Here is a 15292-nt window from a genome sequence, read left to right as displayed (position 1 = left end):
CCTTTATGTGGTGTCGCTCAGACGCCCGACTGTGGCATTTCTTTAAAAGCCCTTTATGTGTTGTCGCTCAGACGCCCGACTGTGGCATTTCTTTTAAAGCCCTTTATGTGGTGTCGCTCAGACGCCCGACTGCGGCATTTTATTCCCACTCTATTACTGCTTATTCATGTTGCATGAAAATAACCTGCTTGCATGCATAAAAGATGTTTTATTTATGACTGACGATGTGATCATAAAATTTTTCAGTGCATGATTATCAATTATATTATCCCAGTGTTCTTAATGTTTGCGAGTACATTCAAAGTACTCACAGGCTTGTCCCTGGCTATTGTCTTGGCCAGATTTCTGCTTGGAGAGGAGCGTGGCGATGACTGCCTCGAGACCTAAGCAACGGTGATAGCAGCCTCGCGAAGATAGGAGTTAACCTGGTCAGCTATTCCTGTGGGAAATGGAGTCCCATAGACACTGATGACTCACAAACCGCTTCCGCCATCGACCACCAGAAACCATTTGTTGTACTCACAGGCCAGAATGGTCTTGTACCACATATTTTGTATTTTTCTTGGAATTTCTGTATCAGCTGGAGCCTCATCAGCTAATAGTAATCCTGGGGCTGATGAGCACAACGGTCTTTCTAGAAATTAAAACCCGGAAAACCCGGTCGTGACAGACTTGGTATCAGAGCCAGGCTGACCATTGGCTAATCCTATCTTAGCCGGGTCTATAAACTTAGGCAAACCAACCCACCAAACCATAACCAAACCCCAGCCAAGCTTCTCGTACAAGATAGCCACACAGTAACCCAACACCTTTTGGCAGTCGGTGCCCAACCTATCAACCTAACCTGTCGCTCATGCGCCAGTGATCGAATCCTAAATAGTCCTTTCTCGCAAACGTGCGAAGGAAGACTCTGTTCCCTTTTCCTATAAAGAGGGGCACGCTAGCCCCAACACAGCACAGCACAGCCTCTACCCCAAACCAAGCTACAATGCTTGGCCCTGTCGTGCACAATGAGACCATGGCAACCAACCTTGGAGGCTTTGTGACTATACTCACAAACCTCACCCGTCGTGCCTATGCGTTAGAAGAGCCCCCAGAATATGTTGTGTACCAAGGACCCATGAGCGGTGAGAACCGTCAATTCTGGGCCACTGTACACATCTACGGTAGGGGTCTAGAGCCCGAGCGCCCCTACAGGTTCACCGGAAGGACAACTTCCTTTGAACCTCAAGCCATCCAACTAGCTGCTCGAGAGGCTATAGTTCATCTCCGGCACTTGTCGCCCAGAGTTAACTGTCGCTCGTTCCACTACTACCCCAGATGTGAAGGGTATGGTAGACCACCCCAAGTTGCCAACGGAGATCACGAGACAGATCCTGCATTATTGCACCTAGTGCGCTATGTAAGTGCACTAGAGGAACTGTGCGATCAAATCACTATTGATCTAATCGCAGCTCGTGGAGAGCTGGTTCGTCGAGCCCCGGCGAGAGAAGAGAACGAGCCCAACACCGACACCCAGTCGTGCTGTTTGGACACCCGATCGAGTCCCTAAGGCCTGCCCCAGCCATCGGCCAAGGTGCTGCGATAACCCCAGAGGTGCTTCGTCGCATATTGGGAGCACACTCCAACGGGATTGTGGCCAACAATCCCCGAGATGGTCGTCATCGCTACCCCGAGCCTGCAGCCCCTCAAGCCACTCCAGCTAATTCCGACGACGAGACCCGTGGAGGAACCTCAAGGCACGCCCGCTTGGATGTAAACGAGGTAGACTAAGTCACCCGAGTCGTATCGAGTCCCACTGTACCCTCGCTTTGTAATCGTGTGGCCTTGTAATTAAATGCCGCCTGTTGTTGTGCCTCTGTTTTAATAGTAGCCTTGCCTGGATACGCCAGTATGCAGTATAAGATTTCTATTCCGGACACAGTTACCAAAAAATCACCCCGTCGACCCCACAGTAACACATCACTATAGTGAAATATGTGAATCTGTGGCTTGACCCCGACACTTGGAACAGAGCTGAAAATTTTCTTTACCATTCACCTCGGTAAAAATGACCCAGCTCCGGTGCTATAAAAAGGCCACCGCGTGACCTTGCCAAGCACCTCTCACCTTGTGCACCACCCTCACAACCATTTCTTGCCATGCCGAGCCCTAGCATTTATCTGAGAACACCAGATGCAACCCCGGGTAGTTTTGTCAAGATATTGTGAGATTTTACCTGCAGTACCATGGGCGCTACCCAGCCACCCCAGTACGAGTTGTTCAAATCAAGAATTACCCCTTCCACCTCGAGATATTGGGCAGCAGTACACATCCCTCCCGTAAACTCAAACCAAGATCCGACGGAGGTCTCCTTCGTGGGGAAATCTATGCCAACCCCACATATGGACATAGAAGCTGTTGCATACGAAGCGCTTGCTCGCCTTCGATTCGCGGTACCCTATGCCAGCAAACAAGGGTATTATTACTTCCCGAGCCGTGCAGCACCCGGAGGAGTGACATCTTTTCCCGGTGGACGAATTGAGAGAGACCCAGTCCTGGCCAACCTTGTCCAGTACGTCATCGCTCAAGAGCGTTTAACCCAACGTGTGATGGGTTATGTCCAAAGCCTCGCAGATTTAAATCCTCATATCGCCATCGGCAGAGCACTAAGGCCCGACCAGGAGAGACACGTGCATCGACTGGTCAATCCACTTCCCCAGATAGAAGAGGAGTGTATCCCAGTACCAGAGACGTTTTCTAGGGACCCCGTCCAGTTACCGTTTCCATTTTAGACGTCGCTGCGGTATTCATTATTGCAACATTTATTTATGTGTGTGACTTATGCGTGATACCCTGAGTTTGTACGGCGAGTCAATTATTTGGCTTCTACTAATGTGTGTAGTTTTTGTTGTGGTTTATGCTCCTTTAAATTAACTGTTTTTCCCTCGCAAAATCCTGGAGTGAGATTTCTTTTCCCTGAGTTGCTACATCTGCACCTTCTCACGGCGTGGATTAATTAATTTCACACAGCACCACGGCAGCAGACTCACAACCATAATCATTCGGACACATACACTGTTTGCCAAACTTTGCAACGGTGTTACATCCAGCTAATCACCCCCTAACAACAGATTGCACCCGGCACACCCCATCTACTCCTCGTGATCACCACCACCGCGGAGAGCCAACACCCGAGCAGCAGCATCGTGACGATCGTCGAGGATCATCGCGCACAGGAGCACGGAGAGCCCCAGCAGTGTCGCCAGCCCTCCGTATATCAGAATCGCAAACCAGTCCGGCATCACCTCCGCCATTAGAGCCTAACCCGAGCTTTTGTAAGCAGTAATGGAGGAAGAAGGAGGAGGAGAAGTGAGGCCAGGTGTGAGGAAGAAGAGAGGGGCACCCCGGCCGTTTTATAGCTCGAGCTCGGTGTACGGTGGGCGAAGTCCACCAACGCCGCTCGTCGCCGACCGCCGGTGTTTGGAGACGAATCCGCAAGCAGTGCCGACAACACGCTGGCCCGCGAGGTGAGTGCACGCTGCACCGGCAGCTAGCACGCCGCGCACTACCACGGTACGGCCTAGATGCCCTACGCGCTAGGCATCGCCGGTGGAGAAAGCGCGGGAAAGCGCGCGGGAGAGAGGAAGAAGAGAGAACCAGAGGGAGAAGAAGAGGCTGACAGTGGGCCCCGGGTCCACCTGTCGGCCAGAGAAAGCACTGTGCTCTCGGGTACGACCAGCGTATATTTAAATTTAGAAGCTATTCTAAATTTATATCCAGCGTAGAAATCTCACTTTTTGTCACGAACCGTAGATATTTTTTTTCACGCAGCACCAGTATTCACACTGTGGTTTTTCACCACTTATTGCCCTCTCACTGTAGCCGCATTTTTACTGCTTATAGTTTTCTTAAAACAGCTTTTAACAAATTTCGAGGACGAGATTTTTCTTAAGGGGGTAGTGTCGTGACACCCCAAAATTTTGGCCTTGTTTTATTAAATTAAAATTTTTGCCAGGAATTAAAACTTTTATTTTCTAGGCTCCCTTTTTATTTTTTGAACCATTATCTCCCTTGTTATTATGGAGTTTTTTCCCCAAATGAAAACCTTTCAAATATGTTATTGGACTTGTTTAACCTCTCAAGAAAAACTTTTCTTTTATCAGTATGACTAATTACATAATTAATTTGCTTGATCTTTATTTTATTGAAAAATGGTTTTTACAGGTTATGTGGCCATATTTGCACTACAACCATTTGATAGATTCACTTAAAATTCCAACCAAAATTTGGAGATGTCATGTGATGTTTTTTAAATCACTTTTATACAAAAATATCTTTTATACATGAAATATTTTGAGCTCTGCACCCAATTTTTCTTCTCTGGTTCAGAGTGCAATTTTGCACTACAACCCTTTTAAATATTTCTTTCTGGCCTCCACAAAAATTATGGGATGTTGGTAGTAGCATATGATTCAACATTATGCAAAAAACCCAGTGATGTTATTTGAAAAATTTGAGTGAATCAACCTCTTTTCCATTCTGGTCCAGCCTTGTGATTTCTACTACAACCCTATTTAATTTTGCTCCAATGATCTTGTGCTTTCTCCTACTTGTAGACAGCCCAACCAAACCCCTAAGTCCAGGAGCATGCATCCATTTGAATATTTTTGGTTCATGAAATAATGCCATTTATCTCCTGTCCAGAATTGTAGTTTTGCAAAACTTGCACTAACAAGTTTGTGCTTTTCACAAACTAACCTCACCACCCTCTTATTCATCTAAAGAGACCACCATCTGGAGTTTTTGGCCACTCCAAGACCTGCCTAAGTGCCCTTAGCATTTTGTCAAACACCTTATGGGCATGATCAGTTTTGACATGGGTTTGTGTTTGCTTTATGAACTTGATCCCCTGACCAAACCAGCCTGTCCAATGGTGTTTCCCTAGCCTATAACCCCACCCTGCTAACCCTCTTGCGGTTTGGAAACCCCCAGCATGCCATGGCATTTCGTCGAGCACGTCCCGTGCACGCCCGGAGCGCGAACAGAGCACGCGTTTTGCACGTGCCGCGCCCGAGCCAACGCGTCGCGCCCCTAGCTTGCCCCCACTGCAGAACCACGCCACGCACGTCCCTCCTCACCGCTTCACGCCAAGCCGCCCCTCGCCACGCCCCGGCAGGCCAAGAGCTAGCCGCTGCGGCCGCCCGACAGCCCCCTGCTCATGTCGGCGCCGCCGAGCCTCCCCCGCTCGCCACCTGCCTCCTGGAGCAGTGTGTGCTCATCCGCAAGCATGTCCCCTAGCGCTCGTCGCCGCCACGACGCCCTGCACTACAGGAAGGCGGTCCGCCGTCGTTCTTATCCGGCCGCCGCGGAACCTACCTCGTCGCGCTATAAATGGAGGTCCCCGAACTCCCCCGAGCACACAGGCAACCTCAGGCCACACCAATGGCGCTCCCCTAGCTTGCATTCGACCCGGGGAGGCCTCCTTCCTCATCTCCGGCAACCGCAGCTGCCGCCATTGCCCCAGCCCTTCCAACGCCACCAGGGCCTCCCCCTCTCCGTTCTCTTCACCAAGAGCTTCCTCTTACTCCCGTGAACCAGTTCCCCTGCTCGATTTTGATCAGGGCTCACCGCGGGAGAAAAATCACCTTGCCCGACGGCCTCCGTCCGCCGCGAAGCTCGCCGCCGGCAGCTCCGTCCACCCCTGAGACCATAACGACTAGCGAAGTGGCCGCCTCGATCCCCTGAGCCCACAGGTGACCTCCGTTTCCCAACGGTGCCACCGTTCGCCGGCGAGCATCGCTGGAGTCCCGCCCCCTCTCGGGCAGAGGAAGGAGAGGGAAAGGCGACTGGTCAAACCTGACCAGTGGGCCCCCTGGACCCACTGTCAGTGACCCTATACCTATCCACGTGGGTAAGTGAAGGCATAATCCACCCCAGTACGTTTCCCCCACTTCGAAAGCGTATTTCCCTCTGAAACGTTTTCTTTTCTGTTTTATTTTAAATAACAGATTTTGACCACAACGTTGACTGCCTATAACTTTTTAAATATAACTCCAAATGAATTAATTCTTTTTCCTACGTCTCTCAAATATTGTCTAGTTTATTTTAAGATTTATTTGAAAATTTTCCAAACAACTTTTTGTAATGTTTTTGAAATATGTGTTATTTGCATATTTTTGAAAATAGGATTTTGGAAGAGAAGAAAGCTTTCAAAAGTCTTGGAGTACACCATGCCTTTCCACACCATTGAAGGCAAGCATTCTGAACCACGGAATAATATTTTTGGTGTGTTAGTTGACACGTTTATAACACCACCTTATATCGGAGAACTTGTTATTTCATGTGATATGATCATTTGCATGAATGCATATTAGTGATTTCCTTGCTGTTGGAAATGAATATACTGGTGATGGTAATCATCCTCATGTGCCTTGCATGCATACCGGAAAGAAATCCGGGAAAAACCTCTGCCTTGGGTAGGCGTGAGCTTATCGCCGGTCTCCGTCGGGACGGTTACGTCCGGTATGGCATGGTAAGGTATATTGAGTGGTGATTTTGTTGGTTGAAATATATTTGTTATACATGTCATGCAGGGAATTTATAAACCTCCTGAGTCGACCGTAGATCGAGTCTTGTTCCAGTAACCCCCATACTTGTTTTGTACTACCACTTGTCCCTGCCGCAGGTAGGGTACGGTTCAGTAAGTCGTCAACCCCTTTCAAGCACACACCATACAGAGAGGCCATGGTGGAAGATACCGGTTGTAGCCGGTAGGCAGGCCACCTGGTCCGGGGGCATGGGTGTTTCCGGTTGGGACCGAGAGGGGAGGCCACCCCTTAGAGCGCGCGATATAAATTTGATCCCATGCTACGCGAGGTTGTAGCCTCCCCACTTAGAGTTTTGCTTAACAAGTGTCGTGGGTGATTCCAGACACCGATGAGTTAAGCTGGTGTGTGCAAGTTAGGCATGTTTTCAACTAAAAGGCCATAGACGGAATTAGTCCCGATGGACTAAAGGAATCTATTACTCGTGGGTAAAGAGTACACCCTCTGCAGAGATTAAACCTATTCGAATAGCCGTGTCCATGGTTAAGGATTACAGTCTGGGATGGGTCAAGTGTTGGTCTTAGTGTCGGTCTTCGGAGGAGATATTGTTAAACCAAACTTGGATACCGACTGGTTACTTGTGAGGACCATGATTATTATTTTGTGATGGACTAACCTGTTGCATTATCTGTATTATCGAGTACCCCTGGGACGGTTCTACCTCCTGGACATTCATTGTGATTATTTATTTTATAAGCCCTTTATGTGGTGTCGCTCAGACGCCCGACTATGGCATTCCTCTTATAAGCCCTTTATGTGGTGTCGCTCAGACGCCCGACTGTGGCATTTCTCTTAAAGCCCTTTATGTGGTGTCGCTCAGACGCCCGACTGTGGCATTTCTTTTAAAGCCCTTTATGTGGTGTCGCTCAGACGCCCGACTGTGGCATTTCTCTTATAAGCCCTTTATGTGGTGTCGCTCAGACGCCCGACTGTGGCATTTCTTTAAAAGCCCTTTATGTGGTGTCGCTCAGACGCCCGACTGTGGCATTTCTTTTAAAGCCCTTTATGTGGTGTCGCTCAGACGCCCGACTGCGGCATTTTATTCCCACTCTAATACTGCTTATTCATATTGCATGAAAATAACCTGCTTGCATGCATAAAAGATGTTTTATTTATGACTGACGATCTGATCATAAAATTTTTCAGTGCATGATTATCAATTATATTATCCCGGTGTTCTTAATGTTAGCGAGTACATTCAAAGTACTCACTGGCTTGTCCCAGGCTATTGTCTTGGCCAGATTTCTGCTTGGAGAGGAGCGTGGCGATGACAGCCTCGAGACCTAAGCAACGGTGATAGCAGCCTCGCGAAGATAGGAGTTAACCTGGTCAGCTGTTCCTGTGGGAAATGGAGTCCCATAGACACTGATGACTCACAAACCGCTTCCGCCATCGACCACCAGAAACCATTTGTTGTACTCACAGGCCAGGATGGTCTTGTACCACATATTTTGTATTTTGCTTGGAATTTCTGTATCAAGTTGGAGCCTCATCAGCTAACAGTAATCCTGGGGCTGATGAGCACGACGGTCTTTCTGGAAATTAAAACCCGGAAAACCCGGTCATGACAACCGCAAGTCTGTATAAACCTATATGCTTTGATCAACTCATCAAAGCGTATATTCCAACTCCGAGATGCTTGCACCAGTCCATAGATGGATCGCTGGAGTTTGCACATTTTGTTAGCACCTTTCGGATTGACAAAACCTTCTGGTTGCATCATATACAACTCTTCTTTAATAAATCCATTAAGGAATGCAGTTTTGTTTATCCATTTGCCAGATTTCATAAAATGCGGAAATTACTAACATGATTCAGACAGACTCAAGCATAGATACGAGTGAGAAACTCTCATCGTAGTCAACACCTTGAACTTGTCGAAAACCTTTTGCGATAATTCTAGCTTTGTAGATAGTAACACTACTATCAGCGTCCGTCTTCCTCTTAAAGATCCATTTATTCTCAATTGCTTGCCGATCATTGGGCAAGTCAACCAAAGTCCAAACTTTGTTCTCATACGTGGATCATATCTCGGATTTCATGGCCTCAAACCATTTCGCGGAATCTGGGCTCATCATCGCTTCCTCATAGTTCGCAAGTTCGTCATGGTCTAGTAACATGACTTCCAGAACAGGATTACCGTACCACTCTGGTGCGGATCTCAGTCTGGTTTACCTACGAGATTCGGTAGTAACTTGATCTGAAGTTACATGATCATCATTATTAGTTTCCTCACTAATTGGTGTAGTAGTCACAAGAACAGTTTTTGTGATGAACTACTTTCCAATAAGGGAGAAGGTACAATTACCTTATCAAGTTTTCTACTTTCCTCCCACTCACTTCTTTCGAGAGAAACTCCTTCTCTGAAAAGGATTCATTCTTAGCAACGAATGTCTTGCCTTCGGATCTGTGATAGAAGGTGTACCCAACAGTTTCCTTTGGGTATCCTATGAAGATATATTTCTCCGATTTGGTTTTGAGCTTATCAGGATGAAACCTTTTCATATAAGCATCACAATCCCAAACTTTAAAAAACGACAACTTTGGTTTCTTGCCAAACCACAGTTCAGATTGTGTCGTCTCAACGGACTTAGATCGTGCCCTTTTAAACGTGAATGCAGCTGTTTTTAATGCATAACCTCAAAAACGATAGTGGTAAATAGGTAAGAACATCAAAGATTTGCACTATATCTAATAAAGTACGGCTATGACGTTCGGACACACCATTATGCTGTGGTGTTCCAAGTGGCACGAATTTGTGAAACTATTCCACATTATTTTAATTGAAGACCAAACTCGTAACTCAAATATTTGTCTCCGCGATCAGATCGTAGAAACCTTATTTTCTTGTCACGATGATTTTCCACTTCACTCTGAAATTCTTTGAACTTTTCAAATGTTTCAGACTTATATTTCATCAAGTAGATATACCCATATCTGCTCAAATCATCTGTCAAGGTCAGAAAATAATGATACCCGCTGCAAGCCTTGATATTCATCGGACCACATACATCAGTATGTATGATTTCCAACAAATATGTTGCTTGCTCCATTGTTCCAGAGAACGGCGTTTTAGTCATCTTGCCCAAGAGACATGGTTCGCAAGCATCAAGTGATTCATAATCAAGTGATTCCAAAATCCCATCAGCATGGAGTTTCTTCATGCGCTTTACACCAATATGACCTAAACGGCAGTGCCACAAACAAGTTGCACTATCATTATTAACTTTGCATCTTTTGGCTTCAATATTATGAATATGTGTAACACTATGATCGAGATCCAACGAACTATTTTTATTGGGTGTATGACCATCGAAGGTTTTATTCATGTAAGCAGAACAACAATTATTCTCTGACTTTAATGAATAACCGTATTGCAATAAACATGATCAAATCATATTTATGCTCAATGCAAACACCAAATAACACTTATTTAGGTTCAACATTAATCCCGAAAGTATAGGGAAGTGTGCGATGATGATCATATCAATCTTGGAACCACTTCCAATACACATCGCCACTTCACCCTTAAATAGTCTCTGTTTATTCTGCAACTCCCGTTTCGAGTTACTAATCTTAGCAACTGAACCAGTATCAAATACCGAGGGGTTGCTATGAACACTAGTAAAATACACATCAATAATCTGTATATCAAATATACCTTTGTTCACTTTGCCATCCTTCTTATCCGCCAATCACTTGGGGTAGTTCCGCTTCCAGTGACCAGTCCCTTTACTGTAGAAGAACTTAGTCTCAGGCTTAGGACCAAACTTGGGTTTCTTCACTTGAGCAGCAACTTGCTTGTCGTTCTTCTTGAAGTTCCCCTTCTTCCTTTTTCCCTTTTCTTGAAACTAGTGGTCTTGTCTACCATCAACACTTGATGTTTTTCTTGATTTTTACCTTCGTCGATTTTAGCATCACGAAGAGCTTGGGAATCGTTTCCGTTATCCCTTGCATACTATAGTTCATCACGAAGTTTTACTAACTTGGAGATGGTGACTAGAGAATTCTGCCAATCACTATATTATCTGGAAGATTAACTCCTACTTGATTCAAGCGATTGTAGTACCCAGACAATCTGAGCACATGCTCACTAGTTGAGCGATTCTCCTCCATCTTTTAGCTATAGAACTTGTTGGAGACTTCATATCTCTCAACTCGGGTATTTGCTTGAAATATTAACTTCAACTCCTGGAACATCTCGTATGGTCCATGACGTTCAAAACGTCTTTGAAGTCCCGATTCTAAGCCGTTAAGCATGGTGCACTTAAACTATCAAGTAGTCATCATATTGAGCTAGCCAAACGTTCATAACGTCTGCATCTGCTCCTGCAATAGGTCTGTCACCTAGCGGTGCATGAAGGACATAATTGTTCTGTGCAGCAATGAGGATAAACCTCAGATCACGGATCCAATCCGCATCATTTATACTAACATCTTTCAACACAATTTTCTCTAGGAACATATCAAAATAAACATATGAAAGCAACAACGCGAGCTATTGATCTACAACATAGATATGCTAATACTACCAGGACTAAGTTCATGATAAATTAAAGTTCAATTAATCATATTACTTAAGAACTCCCACTTAGATAGACATCCCTCTAATCCTCTAAGTGATCACGTGATCCAAATCAACTAAACCATAACCGATCATCACGTGAAATTGATTAGTTTTCAATGGTGAACATCATTATGTTGATCATATCTACTATATGATTCACCCTCGACCTTTCGGTCTCCGTGTTTCGAGGCCATATCTGCATATGCTAGGCTCGTCAAGTTTAACCTGAGTATTCTGCGTGTGCAAAACTGGCTTGCACCCGTTGTAGATGGACGTAGAGCTTATCACACCCGATCATCACGTGGTGTCTGGGCACGACGAACTTTGGCAACGGTGCATACTCAGGGAGAACACTTCTTGATAATTTAGTGAGAGATCATCTTATAATGCTACCGTCAATCAAAGCAAGATAAGATGCATAAAAGATAAACATCACATGCAATCAATATAAGTGATATGATATGGCCATCATCATCTTGTGCTTGTGATCTCCATCTCCGAAGCACCGTCATGATCACCATCGTCACCGGCGCGACACCTTGACCTCCATCGTAGCATCGTTGTCGTCTCGCCAATCTTATGCTTCTACGACAATCGCTACCGCTTAGTGATAAAGTAAAGCATTACAGGGCGATTGCATTGCATACAATAAAGCGACAACCATATGGCTCCCGCCAGTTGCCGATAACTCGGTTACAAAACATGATCATCTCATACAATAAATTTAGCATCATGTCTTGACCATATCACATCACAACATGCCTTGCAAAAACAAGTTAGACGTCCTCTACTTTGTTTGTTGCAAGTTTTACGTGGCTGCTACGGGCTTAAGCAAGAATCAATCTTACCTACGCATCAAAACCACAATGATAGTTTGTCAAGTTGATGCCGTTTTAACCTTCACAAGGACTGGGCGTAGCCACACTCGGTTCAACTAAAGTTAGAGAAACTGACACCCGCCAGCCACCTGTGTGCAAAGCACGGCGATAGAACCAGTCTCGCGTAAGCGTACGCGTAATGTCGGTCCGGGCGCTTCATCCAACAATACCGCCGAACCAAAGTATGACATGCTGGTAGGCAGTATGACTTATATCGCCCACAACTCACTTGTGTTCTACTCGTGCATATAACATCAAACCATAAAACCTAAGCTCTGATACCACTGTTGGGGAACGTAGTAATTTCAAAAAAATTCCTACGCACACGCAGGATCATGGTGATGCATAGCAACGAGAGGGGAGAGTGGTGTCTACGTACCCTCGTAGACCGAAGCGGAAGCGTTGACGCAACGTAGAGGAAGTAGTCGTACGTCTTCTCGGTCCAACCGATCCAAACACCGTTACTCCGGTACCTCCGAGTCCTTGACACACGTACAGCTCGATGACGCACCCCAGGCTCCGATCCAGTAAAGCTTCGGGGAGGAGTTTCGTTAGCATGACGGCGTGGTGACGATCTTGATGTTTAACCGTCGCAAGGGCTTCGCCTAAGCACCGCTACAATATGATCGAGGTGTAATATCGTGGAGGGGGGCACCGCACACGGCTAAGGAACGATCACGAAGATCAACTTATGTGTCCCTGCCCCCGTATATAAAGGAGTGGAGGAGGGGAGGGCCGGCCCTCTCTATGGCGCGCCCTAGGGGAGGCCTACTCCCACCGGGAGTAGGATTCCCCCTTTCCTAGTCCAACTAGGAGTCCTTCCATGTATTAGGAGTAGGAGACAAGGAAGGGGAAGGGAGAAGGGAAGGAAGGAGGGGGCGCAACCCCTCCCCCTAGTCCAATTTGTACTAGGCCTTGGGGGGGGCGCGCGGCCTGCCCTGGGCAGCCCCTCTCCCTTTCCTGTATGGCCCAATAAGGCCCAATACTTCTCCCGGTGAATTCCCGTAACTCTCCGGTACTCCGAAAAATACTCGAATCACTCGGAACCTTTCCGAAGTCCGAATATAGTCATCCAATATATCGATCTTTACGTGTCGACCATTTCGAGACTCCTCGTCATGTCCCCGATCTCATCCAGGACTCCGAACTCCTTCGGTACATCAAAACTCATAAACTCATAATATAACTGTCATCGAAACCTTAAGCGTGCGGACCCTACGGTTCGAGAACAATGTCGACATGACCGAGACACGTCTCTGGTCAATAATCAATAGCGGAACCTGGATGCTCATATTGGCTCCTACATATTCTACGAAGATCTTTATTGGTCAGACCGCATAACAACATACGTTGTTCCCTTTGTTATCGGTATGTTACTTGCCCGAGATTCGATCGTCGGTATCTCAATACCTAGTTCAATCTCGTTACCGGCAAGTCTCTTTACTCGTTCCGTAATACATCATCCCGCAACTAACTCATTAGTTGCAATGCTTGCAAGGCTTAAGTGATGTGCATTACCGAGAGGGCCCAGAGATACCTCTCCGACGATCGAAGTGACAAAATAATAAACATTTATCATGAAATAAGGAAATAAATAATAATTTTGTTATTGCCTCTAGGGCATATTTCCTTCACACAGGTGGTTTTGGCGTTTTTCTGGGATCAAATCTTGTATCGTGGAGTGCAAGAAAACAAGCCACTGTCTCAAGATCTGGCACTGAGGCTGAGTACAAGGCTCTAGCAAATGCTACAGCTGAAGTTATGTGGATTCAGACTTTGCTTCATGAACTTGGAATCAAGACTCCACAAGCTGCGAGGTTATGGTGTGATAATATTGGTGCTACATATCTCTCGGCTAACCCTGTGTTTCATGCAAGGACAAAACACATTGAAGTTGATTTTCACTTTGTCAGAGAAAGGGTAGCTCGCAAGCTTCTTGACATTCAGTTCATACCAACTGGAGATCAACTCGCTGATGGGTTCACAAAATCTCTTACAGCTAGAAGGTTAGACGAGTTCAAGTACAATCTCAACCTTGGTAAGATTACATAGGTTTAGATTGAGGGGGAGTGTTAGATGATAGAGATAAAATACTGTTTAAGTTCTTCTTGTGATGTTTGCATCTTCAAATTTCGTCGGTTCCTCGACGCTTAGCAAACATTGTCGTCCTCTTTTAATTTTCACCGGATTTACCTTCTGAAGCGCTTCCTTCGGATATAAATCTAACACTGGTCGAAGACAGACTGGCGTAGGCGGATGTTCCCTCCTCTCCTGTTCTGTCGAAGACGAAGAAAATTCATCTGAAGTTGCCAAGCTTCTATTTTCTGGCGATTGGGGCTCTCCTGAGCTATCTGCACATGCACCAGAAGAACCAGCCACAAAATCTAAAGTTGCTTCACGTGCATGCACTTCTGGACCTCCTGTCACGTGGCCTTGTGGAGATTGGGTAGCGGCTGGGCTTTCTGGCTCGTGGGAAGGACTCCCTGGTGGAGAGCCTGGTGCTCCGCTGCTGCTGCCTCCAGCGCACCTGGCTGGGCTGCCGGGCGCAGGGTACATGGCTCTCTCTCCATTGCTGCTGCTGCTTGTAGCGCCGCTCGCAGCGTCTCTTCCTGCGATGCCACCAGATACAGGTGAACTCCCTGACGCGTCTCGCCGCGCGTCGTCGTCTGGAGCATCGCTCTGTGCCTCCGAAGTATCCCGTTGATCAATATTATCTGCACGCTCAGAATCGTTGTAAAAAACGTGAAAGATTTCATTAGAGATCGGGTATACCAGCTCGGTGGAGTTCCAATTTCATGACCTTGCTTCTTCAAAGACCATGTCACGCATTACAACCACCTTATTGTTAGAGGGGTTGCACGCACGGTATGCCTTCGTGCCCGCTTCATAGCCAACCAACATCATTGGAGTACTCCGGTCCGCCAACTTGCTAGTATGCCCGGCCACCGTCTTTACATGCGCGACGCACCCAAAAGTGCGAAGATGATCAACCGCGGGCTTGTGCCCGTACCATGCTTCATACGGCGTCATCCCAACCACACTCTTGGTTGGAGCCCGATTCAGCAAATAAACGGCCGTGTTGATCGCCTCACCCCAAAACTTGCCCGGCATCCCTTTGCTCTTCATCATGCTTCGTGCCATCGCCACCACAGTTTGATTCCTCCGTTCCACAACACCGTTTTGCTGCGGTGAATATGGCGCCGTAAGATACCGCTTGATCACATGTGCTTCGCAAAATTCCGTGAATTCACGAGACTTGA

Source organism: Triticum dicoccoides, chromosome 6A (assembly GCF_002162155.2).
Source record: "Triticum dicoccoides isolate Atlit2015 ecotype Zavitan chromosome 6A, WEW_v2.0, whole genome shotgun sequence".
Lineage (NCBI taxonomy): Eukaryota > Viridiplantae > Streptophyta > Magnoliopsida > Poales > Poaceae > Triticum > Triticum dicoccoides.
Note: the sequence above shows the minus strand (reverse complement) of the source record.